The sequence below is a fragment of the Macrobrachium rosenbergii genome, chromosome 54 (assembly GCF_040412425.1).
Source record: "Macrobrachium rosenbergii isolate ZJJX-2024 chromosome 54, ASM4041242v1, whole genome shotgun sequence".
Classification (NCBI taxonomy): domain Eukaryota; kingdom Metazoa; phylum Arthropoda; class Malacostraca; order Decapoda; family Palaemonidae; genus Macrobrachium; species Macrobrachium rosenbergii.
In genome coordinates, this window is record NC_089794.1 from 27,025,698 (window position 1) to 27,038,538 (window position 12,841).

The 12,841-nt window shown below is 35.1% G+C and overlaps 1 long non-coding RNA gene across 1 annotated transcript; it reads right to left on the reverse strand.

Moving 5' to 3' along the window:
* Window positions 1-434: 434 nt before the first annotated feature.
* On the reverse strand, window positions 435-11,985 carry LOC136834534 (uncharacterized). The gene is made up of 3 exons (XR_010851843.1): window positions 11,586-11,985; window positions 2,999-3,381; window positions 435-2,441 (listed from the first exon to the last, which is right to left on the reverse strand). It is a non-coding gene; the product is annotated as an uncharacterized lncRNA (long non-coding RNA).
* Between the last annotated feature and the right edge of the window lie 856 nt (window positions 11,986-12,841).

Here is a 12,841-nt window from a genome sequence, read left to right on the forward strand (position 1 = left end):
AAAATGTCAAAAGTTATGTCCATTTAAAAATTTGCGAAAAAAATATATATATAAATAATAAAAATACTTATAACCGGTAATGGTAATATTATTGAAATGCAAATGCATGATTAATTGTGTTCATAATCATAAACCCTTTTCTCCAAAAAAGCACATTACACATAAAAGCACAAGAAAATAATGAGAACATACATAAATCACAAAAATACCATCAAATAATGCACTGTATAAAAAATATATAAAATATATAAATATACACGTATGAACTGTAATCTGGTGTACTCACCAACCATGCTGGACTTCACATCTTGTTCACGCCTCCTTCTCTACTTCCAAGACCTTGCAGTTCACGTCGTATGACCGAGAGGAGGAGGAGGAGGAGGAGGAGGAGGAGGAGGAGGAGGAGGAGGAGGAGGAGGGAGGAGGAGGAGGAGGAGGAGGAGGAGGAGGAGGAGGAGGCATTCCTGATGCTCACACAGCTGCTTCGCCCCGGATCTAGGGGGAGGGAGTGCTGTGGTGGTGGATGAGTGTCAGTTGGCAGTTTCACTTCGCATGGTAATCACGAAAGCACTGGGTCTTTGTGCCGAGAGCTACATATTTATCACGAAGCACAATATTAAGTGGTATCCTTGGAATGCCCTTCATAGAGGAAACACGGCACCTCTTCCTCCTTTCTCTGCTTCTTAATGTACAGAGGCCACAGTGGCTCTGGCACGTGCACAGTGCCACCAGGAGTAAGACGAGATATGGGGTCAACGACCCTCGAATTCAGTTTCCGGGTCTTGTCTTTAGGTACCGACGAAGGCATAGCAGCAGCAGAAGAAGAAGCGTCATCAGAAGTGCTAGTGGCAGGAGGAGAGGCATCAAGAGTTGATGTACTAAAGGAGGACACAGCAGCAAAAGCAGGTCCAGTGTCAGCAGGATCACGCGGAGCAGTTGCAGGAAAACGTTCATTGGATGGAATGGCAAGATGACAAGCACGAGGCCACTCATCATCTGGACTGAATTCCATCAGACTGGTGTATGCCAGTTCATGAAACTGTATGTAAGAGGTTCAGTCTATTTTGGTCTGTGGTAAACTTGCGATACAAAATGTATGCATTGTGCAATGCAATTTGCAGCAAGTAAATCTGCATTTTCTTTGGCCATTTCACCGTCTTCCGTATGAGGCTGTAGTTGTAGTATTTGATCATTTGGTCGAAGTGGTCAACTCCCCTCATTTTCTGTAAGTATTCCCCAATGGCAACAGGTCGTTGTACTACCGAAGTTACCCCCGAGTAACTCTTCCACCCTTCTTCACCGAAGGCACTCGTTGGCACTGGCACTTTCAGTCGCGAAACGTCTATACATTCTCGCAATACGGGGGAGGGGGGAGAGTCAAGATCCATAGACCATCCTGCTACCAACACTTCTAATTCGGTCACAAAATCGTCACTGCTATCATCACTATCTGTGTCACTTTCACTCTCCATAGACACCAGTAGCCTATTTATCTATCTATCGTTCTAAGCGTTAAAATATGCTTTTGAAGCTCAGTAAGGTTCGAAGAAGTACTTCTTAGGAGGATGAGTAAAGCCTTCATATACTGGTTTCTCCAACTGCTCCTCGCACTCTCTTGCCGAGCCCTTGCCCTTCTAAGACAGGTTTCTAACACACTTTGGCATTTTCAAAACGCTCTGTAACACCTTTGCAACAAAACTTGAAAAAATCGACAACATTCAGTTGGAAACGACGGCTTAATAGCCGTTTAAATAGTCAGCACTGATAAACAATTATCGAAGGTCTGGAAACGCGGTCACACTGGCATTTTTTCGACATTTAAGGGTGACCAGTTGCTCTTTTCAACTGTTGATGCATCCTTGGCATTATTGCCAATTGTCAGGTGTCAAACATCCTACGAAATTGTTCTTTTATTTGATTTATGAACACTCGTCATCCTTACCGTGATCTTTTGATGTCAATTCAATCAACAAAGCTTATTATGGCAAAGTTCTCTTGCTTAAATAGCAATTTAGCTGAAAGGAAGATCGATTTTTCTATTTGATCTCCTTCATTTGCGATCCATGGAGACTGTTTAGGTCAATGTAAACAGTGGTTGCTATGGCAACAGCCACGTATTCGAGATTCAGGTTAAATAATTCTTTTAGAAAAGGTGTCATTAATAATGATAACGATTTCTGACGCAATGATACATGTGCAACAAAGAGAAACACTTTTGATTATGTTTCTACCTCTTTACAATGTTTCTTATCAGCTCCTAAAGAAATATCAAAACGTTTTATATTGATGTTATATGTTAAAGGAACGATGATATTGTCAAAGATGTCGTCTGGTGAGCGTCACTCTCAACAGCCAATGACAGTTCAGGGATTTCCCGCCTTTGTCAGCTCTCGGAGAAGCAGCTTCCGATATTCCGTTGAAGAGAAAAGCCTCAGAAATTGCTGGAAAATTTGGAGAATTTAAAGCATGATATCAGTAACTGCTTATTAATGATTAAAATGAAGAAAGTTTATTGTTCTTTAATTTCACTTAAGTTAAACTATTGATTCAATTTTCTCTTTGGTTTTTCAAATCAAACAAGAAATGATATACTCATGATATAAATGAACTTGAATTAATTTTGACCGAATTGTAATTAAATAACAACTCAGTATTTATAAATATATAAACAGGCAATTAACTGTGAATATTGCATACCAAGCCTCACTAAGTTCTCTTCCATGGTATGCTTTTAATACTTTATCAATTAATATCTGTGTTATTCCTAATGAAGGAATAAAGCTGTTATTAAAAAAATATTAAGATAGTGGATTTGTGTGTGTGTCTGACAGAGAGAGAGAGAGAGAGAGAGAGAGAGAGAGAGAGAGAGAGAGAGAGAGAGAGAGAGAGAGAGAGAGAGAGTCTGACAGGAGAAAGGAAATTTAAAATTAAAATTTGGATACAATGATGGCAAAGTAGTTATGATATTTTATCAAATGTTTCCAAAGCCATTTCTTACCTTTCAATTCAGTCAGTTCGTCGCAGTGTTTATAAACACAAGCAAACTCCACAGACAGTAAGACAATCCTTACGCCTTTCAGAATTCATTGCAACTGACAATAAACAATAATGTCTCCTCTCAGTCCCACACATCTTTTGGCAGCACGAAAAACCTCCATTTCCTTTTAGAGTCAAGGACCCTCCAAATCATCACCACGAGTTGGACCGGAAGGAGCACCGCCATGGGCCAAAAACGACTGATTTCCGGCGACGTCAGTCGACCTCCCGAGGTGTTCCAGGTTTGTACCTGCCTCTCGTCACCAGGTCTTGCCGGAAATGAGCCTATCAACTGCCTGCTGCCTCCCAGTCCACGAATCATACGCCACGGGGGAATGTTGTCACCTGGGAGAAAAAGATTTCGAATTTAGGGTGAGAACTGTACATAATATTGCCCGCTGGGATACATCGTTTCTCTCCAAGAAAGAAGCTTTTTAAGTTAGTTGAAACAATGTATTAACATAAAAAATACTTGTAATGTTTTCCAACACGTAAAGCTTTCTGTTTAGAGAAACATTACGCTCTTCTTCTACTTTCACTTACGTTTCAGTTAGATCGTTTCTCTCCAAGAGGGAAACTTTTCAAGTTATTCATTTGTTTTTATCTTCAACTAAGAGAGTCAAAAGGTCTTTTGACTATGCAAAGCTTTTACACAGAGAAAGTCTATTTAGTTACATTTCAGTTAGACTTGCAAACAATGAATCATTTTCAAGTGGGCATTGCACTTCAGTTACATTTGGAAGAAATAAACACTAATACGTTAATATTATCTCATCAGTATTTATATTTTTATTTCCATTTATTTGTGCTGTTGCAGACACTTTGTGGAAAAGTCATGTTTTTTTAATGTCGTTAATACACATAATTGCTAATTTCATCTGAAAGAAAATATATCAAGAAGTATTTAAAAAAATGACATCAATACATACTTTTTTTATTTTTTAGAAAGGTGTAATTTTGACTTGGAAATTTAAAGTTCTTTCAAAGTATATATATTAACTTTAGTGGAAAAAGTTATCATAATTCCCATCTCCACACTTTGTTCTTTTCCTTCAACAATAAACTAAAAAGCACCTCGTCAAAATCTGTATCTAATTGCATTTATTTCCATAAGCAATTAATTTAATAAAATACCAAGCAGAGCTTTTGGTAAATCTTTCTTTAATTGCATTACCTTTCATTTAAGTTCAAGATATGAATTACTAACTCCAATTTAGAACAAAAGACAATGAATTCTTGAAATACTTTAGGTGGTGAAGAATACACAGATATACACAAACGACTGAGAGAGAACTTAAGAGCGATGAAGAAATGCATAATACCGCAGCTCCAGCGACATCAGAGAGAGAGAGAGAGAGAGAGAGAGAGAGAGAGAGAGAGAGAGAGAGAGAGAGAGAGAGCTTTCGTTTCCTAACCTTTGATTGTTTGTTGACTGATCAATCAATCAAGTATCAATGGTTTTATATATATATATATATATATATATATATATATATATATATATATATATATATATATATATATATATATATATATATATATATATATATATATATATATATATATATATATATATATATATATATATATATATATATATATATATATATAATGTCTGTTGTGTGTTTATGTACCTCTAATTAACATGGTAGCACCATACCAACCTGGCAATAATTTTACAGTAAGACACACAACTGCATTCCTTTCGCCTTGTCCTCGACCACAACCAAATCCGCTGCCCCACGAACCACACACACACAGTTCACCGAATGGCTCTCAAAAAAAAAAACTTATGAAATACTGTCGATTCAGGCGGAAGGAAGAAGGAAGAAGGAGGAATCTTTATGGTGGGAAAGGATCGAATTCATTAATTCCTCCTTCCGAAAAAATTCACTCTGAATCCCTCCTCTATTATTCCGCCTTTCGCATAACGAGAAGTAAATGGTGTTTTAAATTCTCGGACCGTGAATAATACTGCTGAGATATGACTCACTTGGGAGGGGGGAAGGGGGTGGGAATGGGGGGGAAGAAGGAAAAACTCGAACGTCCGGGTTACAAGAATCTATTCTCGGCCATTTCGACCGGAAACTCGCTTTGCTTGGGAAAGGACGCTGAATACTGCGCTTGTAAAATTATTGGCGTGGCTTGGGAACCGTAGATGAGTTGTAGTATGAAGTTAAAGTCTTTTAAAAAGGTAAAAGTTGAAATTAATTTGTTTTAAAAATATTCTCGTAAATGGTACTTCCTTTATCCTTCGTAACTTTTTTTTTAAAATGCAGGAAAGGTTAATCTTGGAACTTAACAGATTTTCAAAAGGAATGTATGTATATAATATATATATATATATATATATATATATATATATATATATATATATATATATATATATATATATATATATATATATATATATATATATATATATATATATATATATATATATATATATATTCTGTATTTTTAGTTCCCCGAAAACAAAAAACAAAAAGGTATTCGAAAAATTATCATTTACATTTGTAATAAATAAAACACTTTCCCTTGCATACAATCTTATCGGTAATTACATCCTAATTACCAATTATTTGTTTCATTGCAATTAATTTGTGAAGGTGTCAAGATCATACGTCGTTTCACTTTGGAAATAATTGCTGATTTTATCTGAGAAACAATATATCAGAAGGTATTTAAAAATGACATCAATAAGCAGCTGTCACCTATTTGCTTTGTAATGTCATTCCCATTACGTTATGTAACAGATAAATAACAGTAATTTTATTGGCAAATAACCGCAATTTTTGCCAAGAGTCTAACATTGCAATACGTACTTTTCAGTGTATCTTGCTGAAGTATATCATAAGAATTACGAATACAATGCTGCCTGTGTATGAATAATTGTATTTCCTTTGACTTTTCAATAAGCGATAATTGATATTTATTGAAAGAAGTAAAAAAACCGAGGAAATGTTTATTCAATTAAGTATTATGTGATTGAGTCATTAATGAAATTAAGTGGACCCGATCATTATCATAATGGAATTAAGAGCTGATGAATATTCATATGCAAATAGGAAACAGAAATTTAAGAATATTTTCAGTATATATATGTGTGTGTGTAATTGTGTGTATGTATATGTATATACACACACATACATATATATATATATATCTCTCTCTCTCTCTCTCTCTCTCTCTCTCTCTCTCTCTCTCTCTCTCTCTCTCTCTCTCTCTATATATATATATATATATATATATATATATATATATATATATATATTTCTTCTTCTTCTTCTTCTTCTTTTAACGTGCTTTTTCCCATTTTTGTATGGGGTAAGCTGCCTTCTTTTGAAGGACTTTTGATTTGGCTTTGGGGTAGACCTGTAGTCTCGATCGGCTGCCCTGCCTGACATCGCTTAGACCCCGGTAGCGTATGTTTCATGTATCATACCCGACCCAACGCCCTTTTCTTCCCAGCAGCGAGAAGTTGTTGCGCGGGGTAGGGCGAGAGTTCGAGACGTGTGAGATGTTTGTTATGTTTTAGAAGGTGTTGTAGTGGCTTTGTTTTGTGTGTATTTAGTCTGTGTGTATATATATATGTATGTGTGTGTGTGTGTATGTACACACTCATCATATTCCTCGGCAAAGAAGCATACTTCCAATTGATATTGCAGCTGATAAGAAATAAATTAATTCATTTTAAAATAACCTTAACGAGCATACCACCTCCCCAGTTATCTCGCCAGAAAAAAAATCCCAATTAAAAAAAAAAAAACTAACTAAAACCATTAGCGCTTAATATAATTTTCCATCGCACATTGAAAGACGTCATTTCTTTAAAATTTGTCAGAGTTAATGGAACGGAAGAAAATCATTACCGGGAACTTCGTTCTACCAATAACCTCTCGCTTGAACCAGAAGGGGTGGAGGAGGAAATCGTATTGAAAACAGCAAGGAACTAAAAAAAAAAAGAAGAAGAAGCAGAAAATCGTATTGCAACAGAAAATTAATCGTTCGGCTGGAAAACCATTTTGGGTCGGAGGGGGAGTGTTTAATGGCACGGCACGAGGGATGAAAAGTAGTTGCAACAAAATTGTAAACTAGATTTGCCTACTTCTGTTGCATATTATTGAAATATTGTTGCCTCAGATATTTTCTAGATATGCGAAAGAGTTATCATGGCCTGTTATGGCAAAAGTTGAAATGATAAAGGTAAATTATCTTTTTTTCACATCTGTTATTCTTTGATTTGGATATTTGCATACGCCCGTTGCATATTACTGAATAATGTTGCCTTACATATCTTCTGGCTGTGCAAAAGAGTGATGGCCTCTAATGGCAAAAGATGTACTGATTACTGCATGTTATTTTTCGAGGATCTGTTGATCTGACGTTTCATTGAACTAATATTTAGATGAAAGTGGAAATTTCCAGTGCTTCAATTAACATGTTTCAGTCAACTTATATATATATATATATATATATATATATATATATATATATATATATATATATATATATATATATATATATATATATATATATATATATATATATATATATATATATACTATATATATATATATATATATAAAAGTGGAAATCTGCAAAGTGCTGTTTAGCAATTTTATGAAACAAGATCAGTGAGAATTTCACTAGCTGGTGATTTCCTTAGAGACTATTATTATTATTGTTAATATTACAAACGCTAATTAAAACTGAAAATACGAACAACCACAGTGATTCATATCTCCGTCGCTCTCTCATTTTTTTTATACAGTAAATAACTAGGTAATTGCAAATCACAAGTCACGCCTTCAGAAAACAACCTTTTGTCTAAGACAAAGGCATTCATCGAATTCAAACTGCCATATCAGGACAGTTACAGAGTCATTCGCATCCCTCTCACGCTCTTTCTTTTACAGAAAATATTATCAAGCTGATTCTAAATAATAATTCATGCCTGCACGAATCCATCTTCGTTCTAGGTCAAAGGCGTTTATCGAATACACTGCACAAGATCTGTAAAAATGAAGCATCACCCGAATGTTGGAAATTTCGCAGCAGCAGTCAGAGAGTCAGGTTGAACTCAGCCAGAAGAAGTCTGACCTAAAAGGATTTGTTGAGGCTCTCTCTCTCTCTCTCTCTCTCTCTCTCTCTCTCTCTCTCTCTCTCTCTCTCTCTCTCTCTCTCTCGATTTAAAACGAGAAACAGAGAGCGAAAGTGCAGTTTCCAAGCATTTCTGTCGAAGGTGGGGGAACGCAGATGGTTTTGTGAAATTCTTGTCCTTGGGGTCGGCTTCACGGATCTGACCTCCCTTCATCTTTTGGCGATAAATTACTGGGATTTATATATCAACTGCAAAAATAGGGTGCGATGGGAGAAAAATTTTTGTAATTGTTACTACACAAAAGGCTGCTGGCTACAAGACAGAAACCATGTATATATATCTATCTATATTCATATATATATTCCTATATATATATATATATATATATATATATATATATATATATATATATATATATATATAAATATATATATATATATATATATATATATATATAGTATATATGTATATATATATATGTATATATGTATTTAAGTATGTATGTATATACATATACTTGAAAGAAACAGTCTTTTGTTGGTATTGAGCTAAAGTCTAAGTGAAAGTATCAATGCTGAACATTTCTTTTTTTTGTTTTATCAAAGTATCTCTCCTCTCCCTTCCAACCCAAATAAACAGAAATAAATAAATAAATGTATAAATAAACAAATAAACAAGTAAATAAATAAACAAGACAAGGAAAAGACTGATTTAGTATTTCAGAACATATGGCAAGGCACTTCAGAGAAAAAAAATCTAAGCACTTTGTGGAGATTAAATTTCATTTTCATAACAAATTTTTCTTTTGAAGATTCTGGCTCCCACTCAGGGCTACATGAATTGTAAATTAAGATGGTACATGCCGTAGGCCTACAGGGAGATTTCCATCCCTTTGCTGAGCGAAACCATTTCAGCTTCCAATTTAGAAAAGAAAGAAAAATATCTCTTATGACGTGAAAATAACTAGTGTCTGTAATGTCTGCGTGCATATAGAAATGTAAGTAAATTTCAGATACTTCATATCTATTCTTTTTACTGTTGAGTTCCTAAAACAACTGTGAATATTTCACAATTTTTGGAATGTCTTTCTGTTTGTGTACTGATTTCATGCCATTATTATACACGACCTTGAATCAGTTTGTGTGAATAGAGAAAGGAAGATGTTCCCTTTGGAAAGATTAATATTTGCCATACGAGAAAGTTAATATAGAGATTTGTCTATATAGAAATGTATAAACATTTCTCTATATTAACTTTCCAGTGTGGCAAATATTGATCTTTCCAAAGAAAAAACTTCCTTTCTCTATTAAAGCAAACTAATTCAAGGTCGTGTATGATAATGGCTTCACATCAGTACACAAACAGACAAGATATTCAAAAATTGTGAAATATTCACAGTTGATTTAGGCAGTGAACAGTAATATGAATAGATATGAAGCATTTGAGATTTTTGAAAAAATCACTAAAAACGCATGGAAAAATAATAAAAATAAATTTTTTTTCTGAAGGACTTTTCCATTTTGGACAAAAATATACGTAAGGTCTTAGAGAACTACTTCAGACACCTAAAAAGAGATTTGATATAATGCAATTTAATATAAAGTAGAGCCATTAAAACATTTTTAAAAATAAAATTTAATATAACGGAAACCCACTGAAAAAGTTGTTTAAGAATACATAAAACGAGAATGACACACAAACAAGACGGGTAGTAAAAAAAAATGCTGCAAAGAAGGACATTTACTGCAGCATTGCAGCAGTGCAGCAGAAGAGAATGTCTGCAAACCGTCTACCTTCTTCAGCAAGAAAACATGAAATCTGTCGAGCTAATAAAACGAAAAATTATATCTTTAATACGCAGGGCTTTATAACTTCCATGTAAGGTTATAAATTCCTTCAATCTTTCGTCTCAGCGCATAAAGCAGATGCGCAACCTCTCACATTTCCGACAAATGAACAGACGCCTGGATATTTGACAGATCTTCTGCCGTGTTTCGCAAGACCAATAAACGTGGAAAATTTGATGGCAATGATTCCCTCGAGAGCCGTTACAAAGAGATGAAAGCCGAGTCTCGAGAAAGTTTGTGCATCTCGTAACGAGAACAAATGGAATGCGCTCCATTTTACCTGGTGGGTCTACTTCCGAGACGGTCTGTCTGTCTGTTCATCTTTCATTCTTTCTTTATTCTTTCTTTCTTTCCGTAAATCTTCTTCAGCTCAAAACCCACATGGACAGAGTCAGCAGACGACTACAAACCCAAAAGGTTCCAAAGAAAATCAACCTGCATTGAGACACAACTCATAGGGAAAGGAGATAAATAAATAAATAAATAAATATAAGGGAACAGAAAATAAAATAGATGCACCTGGAATTCAAGAGACGTCAGCAGAAGCAGCAGCAGCAGAGAGCAGGAATGAACTTGCTCCTCGTTTAAATATTCGGAGATCAGAAGATCCCACAACTGCAACAGGCAAACTTTTAGTCATTTGCCAAGATAAAACTCCCACCAAACTGAGCAGTATTAAACCTGATTCTAGAAAACGACACTTTGATACTTAAAAATGACTTATAAGACTCCTTTGTACTTATCCACGGCCTCTTTTCTTGATAAAGAATAAGATTACTACTTTTAATGCTACGAAAACTGCTCCTGTTGCTGCTGATCCAACTGCTATTGCTATTTAAGAATTCATCAAAGATAAAGATAATTTACATTTTGAAGTATATGAAGGTGATATAATCCAACTCTATCTTTTTGTTATAGTGTGCAGATTGAGTCTGAATTTCATCATACCTTATTGAATGCTGAATACTCATTACTTTTACAACCAGCCATATTGCTTCGAATTTTTATTGGAACATTTTAATACATTCAAGACTAATTGGCTCCTTAATGAGCGGGAATTACTATTTTTCGATGGTAAAGACTTCTTCTTCTTCTTCTTCTTCTTCTTCTTCTTCTTCTTCTTCTTCTTCTAATACACCTTTTTTCCCATCGACGCTGCATCATCACTTCTTATTTGTAAGACTTGCTTTTTCCTCTCTGATAATTAATATCTTCAAACGATAAAGAGGCGACGCTTACGTCAACACTGCCTTTGTGAAATCTTCTCTCCTCCTGCTGAGGCGTTTCAGCATCCGTGGCAAGGCAAAGGAAACGACAAACAACAGACAAACAAGAATATGGCGGAGAAGGACACAGAGAAAGACGGGGGAAACTCTCGATAAGAATTGTTTCTTCTTGTTTACTGACATAGAATTATAGGAGGAGGAGGAGGAGGAGGAGGAGGAGGAGGAGGAGGAGGGTCTTACCTCTGAAACGTCTCCAAACAACGTCATCAACATTTGCATAACAAAAGGAAACCAATAAAATGGAAACTGAATGGAACTTGCAACCAAATCGTCACTAATTACCATATGAACCAAGATAATCAATTTACTTACATAAGGTCCTTCGTCATTAGCAATCCCGCGTCTGGGCAACAAAACTGGGTAGAAAGGAAGCCAGGAGGCACTCTCGTGACGTGTCGTCTCTGCTAATTTACTGCAGCAATTGTAGTAGTAGTAGTCGTATGGAGTTGCCCTTGGAACGGCTGAAAACATCAACATTTTACATAACAAAAAGATAACTGTAAAAAGAAATTGGAACTCACACTTAAATCTTTACAAATTATAATATATATTCCCTGATAGTTAATTTCAATATAAGACTACAGAAAAATAAAGCATCATTTTCAATAAAAAAATAACTATTATTCAATCTAATGTTAATCTGTCAATGGAGCAAAGAAAACGGTCGACTTGCCAAACTTCAAGGAGATACTCAACTAAACTGAGCTAAATTCCAACATAGGCCAGTGAATCCTTTACCTCCCAACTACTGTTACGTCTGTACCCCGGTCTGTCGTTTGTCTGTCTGCCTATCTGTCTCTCGTAAAAGACAATTCATCTACGACGCGAACAGAATCCTCCCCATTTAGTCACTGTCAGTACAAGAAATGATTAAATATCTTTCGGAGCAGCGAGAGGGATACATCTGTTATAAGATGAGGATCTGATGGGAAGTGAAGCCGCATTAATCACAATGGACCAGCCAGAGAGGCAATTATCTAGATGGATGCGGAAATTGGCTCTCACTTTTACCTAAGAGATATTGAGGCGTCTTTGTCCCGGATTCCTCGGTTCGATTATGTGGGGATTTGAGGAGACAAAAGTCATCGGCTTAGGTTTAAAGAAAATTAGGTCCGAGTAAATTAGGATGGTGGTTAATACATGAAGAAAAAACTAAAAAATGATAATTACTCTTTGAAAAATATTGTTTTGCATACTTTAGTCATATCTAGTCTTCTTAAACATGTAGAAGTCGTCAGTGTACTAAGTTATTCTCACTTACCTTTGTGTGTGTGTGTGTGTATGTGTGTGTATGTGTGTGTGTGTGTGTATATATATATATATATATATATATATATATATATATATATATATATATATATATATATATATATATATATATATATATATATATATATATATATATATATATATATATATATATATATGAAGATTAACAAGGCCTCATTTAAACAGGATAGCATCTAGCAGAGTTTAATTCACAAAAGTTACAATCTTTCAAAGACTATCTGTCCCCATCATCCGGACGATGGGGACAGTTAGTCCCTGAAAGCTTGTAACTTTTGTGA